The following is an 11,744-nucleotide window of genomic DNA, read 5'->3' as shown; positions in this document are numbered from 1 at the left end:
TTTAACATCTCGGCTGCTGGCCGTTGTGCCTGAGGTACACGCTACAAAAGCATCCGAAACTTCGTAGCATAATCCTCCACTGGCAACGAATTTTGACATAACGTTTGAAGCTTTTCCAAATGTTGAGAAACCATCTTTTCCATTCTAAATTGACACAAGAACGTTGTGGAACCTTCGACATACGTTTGAAAGTGATCGTCCGGATACTCTCATAGCCATATTGCAGCTTTCCCTAAAAGTGTGGATTCAAACACCGATTGTTGATGGAGAGGAACCACAACGCCAGGATGATTCAATCCATCCACTTTATTAAATTGTCACAAATGTGCATCAGGGTCTTCCTTTGAAAGAACTCAAAAGCGACTATACTTAATCTGACCACCCACCAGCACTGGCTGCGCCATAGTCCCTTGCCCAACTGTACCGTCTCCTGGAAAAAGCTATCGAACAATAGGAGGCGAGGACGGTGGAGATGAAACACTGGTACTACTTACCGGAGTTGGTGGTGGAGCAACATAAGTGGGTGAGGAAGAGCGTATGGTAGGAGGACATGAATGACTACGCCGAGTACACCGCGCACGTCGAATACGCCGACCACGCACCGGGCTTGGCGACGGAGACACATGTTCCTCAACCTGCGGTGTAGAAAAAATGAATTCATCCGAACCGCCTAGCCTCCGTCGTCTCCCCACAATTGGAACAACAAGGTCAAGAGGACCCTGCAACCTAGTGCACATGCATGTTCACAACAGGTCGCCCATCGCGCATAGTGGTCGCCAGATGTAATGCCTAATGCCCCACAATGGAGCAATAAGCACTACGGGAATGGATACCCTCACACTGCCTTACATTATCTAAACAACAAGGTATATGAAGATAGAGCAGAAGAGAATACACAGGAACAGAAAAACGTCTTCTTCATTGATATGTAACAGAGCACAGAATTACATGAGAATGATATACTGATTGCATAATAAGATATCCACAAAGATTGGTATGCCCCCCCAATACACCCACTTCTCTAGCGCAAAGCGGGAACGGTGTAAAACCCCGTCCTGTCCCATGATATCCCATGAAGAACTGTCCCAAAGCCGCATGAACTCCTAGTCCGCAATGTTTGAACATCCGCAGGACGGCAATGTGCGGCTTATGCTGTAACATGTGCAAATGGTAAAAAGGTCCATTTTTTTTCAAATTTTGGGATTTGAATTTTTTTGCCAAAACTTTTAATAACCTCAAACTTTCCCTAATAAAGTTCTAGTGGCTGCAAATGCTTCCTATTCAATGGCAATGAAGTGTTTCTACTAATTTGTTTTCCATAGGTGCAATGTTCACAAATAGAAAAGTGAAAAAAAACTCACAAGTAAATAACAAAAACATGCCATTGTTTTCATTCTATTTTGGCCCATATGGCTTAGCCAACTATGCCACAACTCAAAGACGATAACTTGGCTATGGATATATACTCCTCTTTTACATAGAATACATACATGAATTATAACTTGCCATATTTTTGCCTTCTAAGAATTGCAAGGTTTCTTCTTAATCATCCATGAACCATTCTCAAAGGTTTGGCAATCATGACCATTTCTAAGTCTTGGTCGAAAGATAGTCATTGTTGCTGAGCTTTGACTATAGTCATGTCTGTTGGGCCTTTTGGAGGGTCATTGGTGAGGTCTTCTTTGAGTTGGGTACTCTTGAGGCCTCACCATAGGTTATTTATAGAGTGGGATATGTGCATTTGACATCGTGCTGGCGGTCTTGCTTTGACTTGTTTTATGCATAGTTTATCTTCTTATCAATTCATGGTCGATTTTATGTACATTTTGGGTTGAGTTTTTGCTTCCCATACATAGGAGACTACCAAGTTTTTACCACATTGAGTCTATTTTATGCATTTTTGGGCATTTAGAGCAAAGATGTTTCTCTTGTTATGAAGGAGATTCAACCATAATTTCTCCAAATTTCTTGCAAGACTGTTCAAGTCTTACAGTTATGGCCACCTCTTCTTCTCAAAAAGCTGTATACAACAAGAAAGTTCAATGGCATGGACTTTTTCATATGGAAAGAGCTGATTTGGGGCGTGATAATCTAAAAAGGTCATCTGGAGCCTCTCTTTGAGCAGTCAAAGGGTGATGGCTACACAAATTCACAGTTGAAAATTCTTGATGCCAAAGCTAACTCACAATTCGTCTACATCTTACAGAGTTTGTGTACTTCACTATCATGGGAAAGCTATTGCTTATGACTTATGGGATAAGCCGTGCAATACATACAAGAGCAAGAGTGCAAGCAATAAAGTTTACTTGTTAAAGAAACAGTTTGAGCTTAGCATGAAAGACTCGGTGACACAGTTTTTGAACACTTTAATGTGTTCAATATTCTTTTTAGTCAGTTGAAGTCACATGGATTCGATTTTGACAATGAGGTGTGGTCTATCTTCTTGTTGTGATCTCTCTCTTCATCATGAGACAGTTTCTATACAGCCATAAGCAACTATGCACCTGAGAGAGGATTGGTCTATGATGATGTAGCTCCTAGTCTGCTCAGTGAAGGAATTTGTAGGAAGTCTGATGGTACTTTCCAAACAAGGTGATTTGAGGAGTCACACTCATAATCATGCCAAAATCAAGAATTGCAGGAACCCTTGTTGAAAATCCATAGTTTCTTTACACAATTCTGAATGCTATTAGTGCCACAAAGAGGAAATTTATGAAAGATTGTCACGCATGGCAAAGAGATGGGAAAAAGTTTAAAGAAAACAAGAATCTTGAAAACACGAGAAAGGGAAACTTGAGGAACTCAATATGGTAGAGTCTCCTAAGATTCCAATTGTACACAAGGTCCTACCTTCTTTAGATGTTCTAGTCTTTATAGCAGTAGACCTCAGAATCTACTGATGCAGAAGATGCCAGCTTTGATTGAAATTGAGTCGTAGACTCTGGACCCATTTTCCATGTGACACCTCACAGAGAGTGGTTCTCTACTTGGCATTGATAGCCGGTTTTTGAAAACCTCGATCGTGGGTACTAACCCCAAAAGGGGAGCATTATAATACAAGTCAAAAAATTAATTAAAAAAAATGTTTTTGTTGCAGGTTTCCGCCACCACCCCCCTCCTTGTCCTTCGCTCACAGAGGGGCCACCACCCTAGGCCTAGCCCTCTCTCTCTCTCTCTCTCTCTCTCTCTCTCTCTCTCTCTCTCTCTCTCTCTCTCTCTCATCCATTATCGTAAGCGTAGCTCTCTCTTTCTCAGCAAGGACACACACACCCCTCTCTCACCATCTCTCTCTCTCTCTCTCTCTCTTTCCATACACACAGGCCATCACTCACTCACACACACAACACACACACACACACACACACACCCTCACCCTCACCCTCACACGCCTCTCTCACCATCTCTCTCTCTCTCTCTCTCTCTCTCGTTTTGTGTAGCAAATAGAAATTCAGCTCTCTCTCTCTTTCCACACATACACATACACACTCACAAACACATACATGTACACACACATGCATAAGCACACGCACACAATCACATACACACCAAGAACGCACACACATGGCATGCACAACAAGGAAGGAAGCAGAAAAAAAAAACAAAGAGGATTGACATTGACGCATCGACAGACGAAGAAGGACCAAAAACACGCGATGGCGACATCAAATCAAAGAATGACACGGAAGGCATGCCCCAACTGACACCGAAATTGATGAGCACGCTACACCAACACACCAATAAAGCTTGAGACTCGCCAGCATCTCATCCACAATGTACCTCCTCAGTAATATCCATGGGTAACTCATTTTCCATTTTTCAAGCCAAACTTTGTAAAAAAAAACCATTTTGTATATTCCACCTCTCTCTAGGTGATGGTCACAAAGGCCCACCTCTAGGAGAATATCATTTTCTTATTTCTCCCAAAACAAAGCACCAGTTAACCATCCAAGACCCGACTGCCTGCTTTGTCTCTCTAGCTTAGGCCCCTAAACCTAATTAGTTTATACTAAACTAATGCAGCTTGCACCTATAAAAGAGCATTGAGAGGTCACTATTAGGGGGTCAACACTTGAAAGAGAAGTCATGCATTAGTTTAGTTTATACTAAACTAATGCAGCTTGCACCTATAAAAGAGCATTGAGAGGTCACTATTAGGGGGTCAACACTTGAAAGAGAAGTCATGCACACACACTGACTCCAAGGGTCACTAGCACAGTAGTAAGATCTTCGCACACATGAATCTCCCCAGAGAATGCACTATAGGCTCTCTCTCTCTCTCTCTCTCTCTCTCTCTCTCTCTCTCTCTCTCTTTCAGTGAACATTTTCTGTTACATATTTACAACTGCTGTATAATCCAAATATGTCTCCTCCTCAAATTGTCTTTGTTGATTGACATTGTATCTTCCATCATCCTCTTTTTGATGAGTTCTAGAGGAAAGGATCTAGCAAGTAGGACACTTTTTTCATACATAGCCTTGTTCCTCATATCCCAGATAAGCCACATAAACCATACATTGAAAGACCACAAATAGAAAGGCATGGCATCATCATCAGAGGACAGCAAAGCAAAGGTACACATAAACTTGGAAATTTTGACTCCCCAAGTTGATTGCCACCAGAATTTTTCCCATAGCCACCATTCAGCTACCACAGCACAGGACCAAAATACATGTGTAATAGTTTCAACTTTCCCACATCTTGGACATTTACCATCTCCAGTTTGTTTTTTATGCCTTACATCAGCAATGGGAAGCCTGCCCATTAATATACATCTCCACCAGAATACTTTAAGTTTGAAAATCATTTTACAATTTCAAATTCTTACAAATAACTGAGACCACCAATCCTTGTCATTGTTCACATGCCAAATTTTATTACATCTGTCCTGTACTGTCCCTGGAGGAAGCAAAGCTCTATAGAAGTCCTAAATTTGGGCAGTCCACCAGTTCTTTTGAGAAGCAGGAAATTCCCAATCTTTAAATCTGTCTTGATCTTCAGTGTTGATAGGAACTTGCAGATGATTGACAGAGGCACATAGCATATGCCAAGGTATTTTGAAGCCATTTTGCAGTGTGAATTGTCTTCTAGCTGTCAAAAAAGTTTTAAAGCAGGAATTAGAGTCCACAACTTGACCAATAGAGTAGAAGCCCTTCTTGAAAAGATAAAGGGCCTTTTTTCGTAAGGCTTTAGCAGGTATCATTCTAAATACATAGCTCCAAAAGGCATTTTCAACAGATAAAGAACAACCCGTATATCTCATTCTACCCTGTCAGATCAACACAACAAACACTTGCTTCCAAGACACAACCAACATATTTGAAATGTCATACTCTGTTTTAATAGGTGTAGCAATAAAAAGTTTATCTCAATCAGACAAATTCCAACAGCCATGAAAATAGCAAACATAAGCTTTCACCATGGCCCACGTACATTTTCCCCAATCTTGATCAGGCTGTAGCATATACTTTATGAAGGTTGCCATCCTGGCAATAGCATGCAGGCCCACATTAAGAATTCCACAACCCCCCATGTTCTTAGGCAAAGCCAACACATCCCATGCCACCCAAATAGAGGATGCTTTCTTGCAATTCCACAGGAATTTATTCATAACAAAGTTGAATGATTTCAAATTTCTGTTTGACCGTGGAATACAAGGCAAAAAAAAAAGTATATAAGGTAACCATATAGATTGGATAATTCTCAGTCTCACATGGAGAGGCCATTCCTCACAGTGCCATGCAACAACCTTAGAGTATACCTTCTTAAGGACCCACTGTTGCTGGTCATCCTGAGATACATTCACACCAATGGGAGATCGCAGATGTCTAAAGATATGCCCTTTTGGTAACCTTCCCCCCCCCCCCCCCCCCCCCCCCCCCCCCCCCCCATATTAGTGCATGAAAATTCTCAGTAGTGATATCTATCAAAGTTGATTTGTGCATATTGATTTTCAGACCAGAAGCAACAGAAAATTTATTCAAGGCAACCATACATCTTGATGCATTTACATTATTTGCCTTTAAGAAAACAAAAGTGTCATCAGAAAAACCTTGCCCCAGCATTTGACCAGAACCTGTAGATAGACCCTACGGTACCTGCTGCTCAGCCAAGGAGTCAAGATAGCAGAAAAAGGGATGAGTGGCCACTGCAAAAAACAAGGGGTTGAGTGGACAACCTTGTCTAACAGAATGATTGATTGGGAATTTCTTAGACATTCTCCCATTCATCAATAGTCTAGACCATGCATCTCTACCAAGCATGAAGATACAATTTATGATTCTTGGGTCAAACCCCATCTTCCCAAGAATTTTGGTAATGAAGTCCCATTGCACTGTGTCAAAGGATTTCTCCTAGTCCACTTGCAACAATACCATGTCTTGCTTTTATCTTTGAGCATGCTCAATGCCTATCTGAACTGAGATAATATTATGAAAAATAGACCTGCCACTAATGAAGCCAGTTTGAGCCCTATGTATGAATTTTCTAAGGAGAGGGTTCAATCTGATAGCCACTACCTTAGCTAGCAATTAATAAACAATGACCATCATTGTTATGGATCTCCAGTGCCCCAATTGATGTTTGTTTGGGAATCATCTTAATAAGTCCCTGTTTCAAATAGATCCATGTACTTAGTAGACCAAGAGGATTTTATAAGACACATGATGATAACCTTGAGCTCATCCAGAAGGCAACCAAAAATTCCTTGGAAATACCACAAAGTTCAGGTGTTTTTTCATTACCCAACTTTGACAGTGCATATCTAATCTCAGAGATCTCAAAAGGTAAGTCCAACCTCCTTACATTAGCCTGCTTAGTAAAAGGAACCCTTGAGCACAGTTCGGAGCACTCATCTTGAGCAAAGTTCAACATTCACTTCCGCTACACCTTACATATCCACAGATAAAGAGAGAGTTGTGGGGTATGGTTACAGCCTTGAAAAATGGGAAAGAGTACCTAATTGGTGCATGTGTCGTTGTAGAAACAGATTGTCTACCACTTCTTTGGATGATTACAAGCTGCTCAACGCCAACCATTGCTATGTTGCAGTGGATTGCCTACATTAAATCCTTAAATCACGAATTTAAGCACATTGCAGGTAGAGACAATACCATGGCAGATATGCTATCAATGGCAAGGCATGAATATGAGTCACAGATGATTGATGAGGGAGGTGATGTGGGCACAAAGTTCTATTCTATCTCTCATGTCAAAGGTAACAATGTATGCATGTCTAATCCAGTTGAAATGTTCTTGAAAGAGCTTTGTGAAGGTGATTGGCTTCTTATTGGAAGCTACTTGAGTACTCTAACAAAATAGGATGATTCGTTTGAACAAGAATTCAAGAGAATACACATGAAAGCATATGGGTACTTTTTGATGGTGGTTACTTGTGGAAGCATACTAAACAAAAGGATGTTACACCACAAAGGGTTATATGTAAACAAGAGACTCAACTAAAGCTCATGCAAGAGTTTAATGAGAGTATATGGGCAAATGAGATACTTAGTTCTTGAAGGAGGGGACCTAACTAACCAGGTTGAAGGGAGAGCATTAAGAGCAAGAAACACATAAGATGTATGAAAATTCCTTCTTGATGAGATGATTTGTTGTTATGGTTGTGTGGGAAAGATCACTGCAGACATAGGTGAACTGGATAACACAGAAGCAAGGGGGTTCTTTTCCAGATTGGGAATCAAGGTTTCCCTTACTGTGATTGGGTGAGTGGCCAAAACTGTTTTCATATGCTTTATGGGTTGATCGTACAACACACAACTTAGTAATTGGCTATATGCCTGCGGAGTTGATGTATGGTCAAAAGCTAGTGATGCCAATTGAAGATACAATTCCCACATAGAATGTACTACCTTGGCAAGAGAGGCTTAGCAGGGAAGGTATCCTTGTATTGTGTATAAGCCAACTAGAGAGAAGACCTGGAGACATCGAGGCTGCAAAAGAGCGCTTAAACAATGCAAGGTTGAAAAACAAGGACTACTTTGATAAGCGACATTTCTTAGAAGCAAAGAAATTGATAAGTTGGTGAATGGGCTTTAGTGTATGATAGTAGCTGGATAACCAACACACAGTCATGTGTAACTTCTCAAAAAGATGGTTTGGACCTGGTGTTGTAAATCATGTGCATGAAAATGCTATTTACATCTTGTCTGAACTAGATGGAACAAAAGTAAAGGTTCCCATTGTAGGGAAAAGGATTAGAGTGTTTAAGAGAAGAGAAGACAATGATCATGAAGATGTTGAGGAAGAGGAGGATCAAAACACAGGTGAAGATCAAAGTGAAGATGAAGTGATAGAATCTATCAATGACGATGAAATCATAGAAGATCTACAAGGAAATTGAAGCTGCTAAAAAACAAATCTGGCACATACCAGAGGATGTGGACGTTTGGAGGGGGTGGATGTCGTGTTGTGGCATGCACATAGTGGGAATGAATGCTAGGAGATTTATTATGTGACTTTTTAGATACATAAATATATTTCTCATAGTGTACAATCTCTTAGGTTTAATGTGTGTTTAAGTTAAGAAAACCACTTCCAACAAACCCACTTCCAACAAACAATTGTATTTTCTTTTGGACGTGAAAGACTAAAGAAATTCTTCTCTCTTCACTCCCCATTATTTTACCACTTCTAGATTATTCTAACTCATTTGATGTGCACAAATTTATTTTGCTCTAGAGGGTGAGTCTTGATTGATTATGAACCATGAAAACTTATATACATAACTTATCCAATTGCCAGGCAAAATATATACATCTTTGTGAGTACAAAATTACAATTTCAAAGAACAATTCGGAGTTTGTTTGGAAGATAAATACTAACCGCTATAAATGCATCAATAAATCCTTTCATCTTACCCCTGATTAGATATGATCAAAGCTTGGGTGTTTTCATCTTTGTTTTATTTTGAGAGTTCTATGTGTACATGAGAGGGTGAGAGAGAGTCTTCTACGATTGCACTTTAAGTATTCACCACCAAACACGACACTTCATGGAGTGAATCCTATGCTACCTTCTCACAAGATCTCACAGCTAGAGGTCTGATACCTTCCTAGCACGCCAACTTCTTGACAATGTATACTAGAAATATTCTAAAAGAGAAGCCCTTACTTAAGGCACGCTGAAATATCACGTCAGGACCTTGAAGGACCAGTTTATGAATTAGTTTGCAAATCAAGAGTTAGAAGGTTTTCTTGCCTGCAATCTACCTCTACCTCAACACAACCACCTAACCTAATAAGGAGGTAACAAGGAGATTACCTCCTTGAGATGCACCAGGTTGGGATGTTTGATGAGCTTCACATTGGAAATTTCCCTCTTAATCTCGTGCAAAAGAGAGTAAGATCGATTAGATTGAGAAGTAAATCAAGAAATAAATTCTATATCTAGAGTATGCAAAGAGCAGTACCATTTTACACTTGAGGATTCTCTCCTTGTCGATAATCTTCACGGTTTCTCCAGTCTCCACATGATGCTGAGCATACTTCACTTTGAAGAGAGTGCCTTCACCCAAGGTACACCTCCGCATGTAGCGTCTGAATCTTCTCAGCACGCTCATAGGCTCATATGCAACAAGAGCACATGATGTCCACCCCTCCTCTGTGAAGCACAACTTTGCTAAAATCCTGGCATGCGCAGAGTGTGCAGTTAGGTCACTACGTCTGATGTCACTCTATTCTCAAACATTGTGTAGTAAAAAAAGATAGGACATTATTCAATTTGTGGTATCCTCAATGATTCATTGATGTCGGCCTTTGATCACTGTCAAGTATACCTAGAGTCTCTTGAAAGCATGAGTGTATGCATTGATAGCCGACTTTCGGAAATCAAAGAATTAAAAAAAAAAAAAACTCATTTCACACCCCCCCCCCCCCCCCCCCCCCCCCCCCCCCCACTCTCAGTACCCCCCCACCGTAACCTATTTTTCCCCCTCCCGCCCCACGGGCATCAAATAAAACCCTCACACTCTCTCTCCCCCCATTTTCCCCTACATGCCCCCTTCCCTAATATTTCTCTCCCCCCGATTTACCCTCCCCGGCTAGGCAGAAAATCAGAGAAGAAACCCCCAACCCCTCTCTCGTGCTCCCTTGGTGTGAGCCGCGTGAGAAACCCCCCCCCCCCCCCCCCCCCCCCCCCCCTTTGGCCCGCCAATATTCCCTCCTCCCTCTCCCTCTCACCCACACATTCCCCATACCCCCCGCCATACCCCCCCCCCCCCCCCCCCCCCCCCCCCCTCACTCCCCTCACACACTCTCTCTATCCCCTCTCCCCTCCCCCTCTCCCTCACTCTCCCTCTCACGGCACACCAGCGCGCAAGTCTCTCTCTCTCTCTCATCCAGATGCCACTAGCGCGCAAGGCTCTCTCTCTCTAGCGGGCAGCAGCGCTGTACACACACACACACTTACTCACACACACACACACCCCACAACACCCCCCCCCCCTCTCCCTCTCTCTCCCCATGCGTTGTGCGCCGCGCGCTGCATCCCACACACCCACACACACACGCCCTCTCTCCCATGCGCAGTCCGAATTCGATACACACACACACGCCCATGCGGGCAGCAATACGCAATCAACACACACACACATACACACACACTCACCCACCCACACACACACCCCCCCCCCTATCCTACCCCCTCCCCTCCCCTTCCGCCTTGCGCAGCAAAACAGGCCGCCGGCCATCCGCAGAAGAGAAAAAAAAAATAAAAAATTATATATATACATTATATATATATAGCCCCTTTTCCCACGCACGCATGCGCACACACATATACATATACGCACTCACCCCCAAATACACATATATACACATATATGATCCCACACTCACATACATACACACACGCATATACGCACCACACCGCAATACGAAGGAAAAGGCTACGACATCGACAAACGAAAGAAGAAGGATCCAGAGCACGTGCCACCAACAACAAAAACAGAAAATGCGGCGAAGGCATGTCCCGGCCGACTCCGAAAAGAAGTACACTCGACACCGATGCACCGGAAGCTCGCCATTCGTCGGCAACACGCAACCACGACGCCATCCTAGTAATTTTTAGGTTATTTTACCATTATCTTCAGTTTTTCACCCGAGCCATTGTAAATTTCCATTTTGTAAATATCCTCTCTCTAGGTGAATTTGGTCACAAAGGCCCACCTAGAGATTCCTATCTTTTAATAACCTTCCCCAAAACAAAGCAAGGGTCAACCACACCGGGCCCACCACTTGCTTTGTCTCCCCGATTAAGATTACCCTACCCACACTGGGATTACCATAATCCAAGCAGCCAACACTTATAAATTGGCACTGGGAGGTCACTATCGGGGGGGGGGGGCAACTTATGTGGAACCAAGCATTGGGTAGAGTATAGTAGGAGGGATTGACATCATCACTATCACGGGGAGGAGGTCTTGTGTGTTGGGTTTGTCTTGGAAGTTGCACCATGCGAAGGGAACCACATCCACCTCTCAACTCCAATGGTCGATGCACACACGCATGCACGCTCTTGGCAATGAGCATTCACAATCATTGAGTCGCACTAGAGAACGCACCAAGTAGGTTGGACCATCTCCTCCCCCTACCTCTCTACCACCACGGCATGCCACCTTGTAAATATTGTAGAAATAACTCACCCTCACACCCCCGAGGTTGTTTTCATCAATTGCAAGTGTTATCTCTCTCTCTCTCTCTCTCTCTCTCTCTCTCTCTCTCTCTCTCTCT

Source organism: Adiantum capillus-veneris, chromosome 27, assembly GCF_014529385.1.
Source record: "Adiantum capillus-veneris isolate H3 chromosome 27, ASM1452938v2, whole genome shotgun sequence".
In the NCBI taxonomy this organism is placed as follows: Eukaryota; Viridiplantae; Streptophyta; class Polypodiopsida; order Polypodiales; family Pteridaceae; genus Adiantum; species Adiantum capillus-veneris.
The sequence above is the reverse complement of the archived record's forward strand: the minus strand, read 5'-3'. Positions refer to the sequence as shown.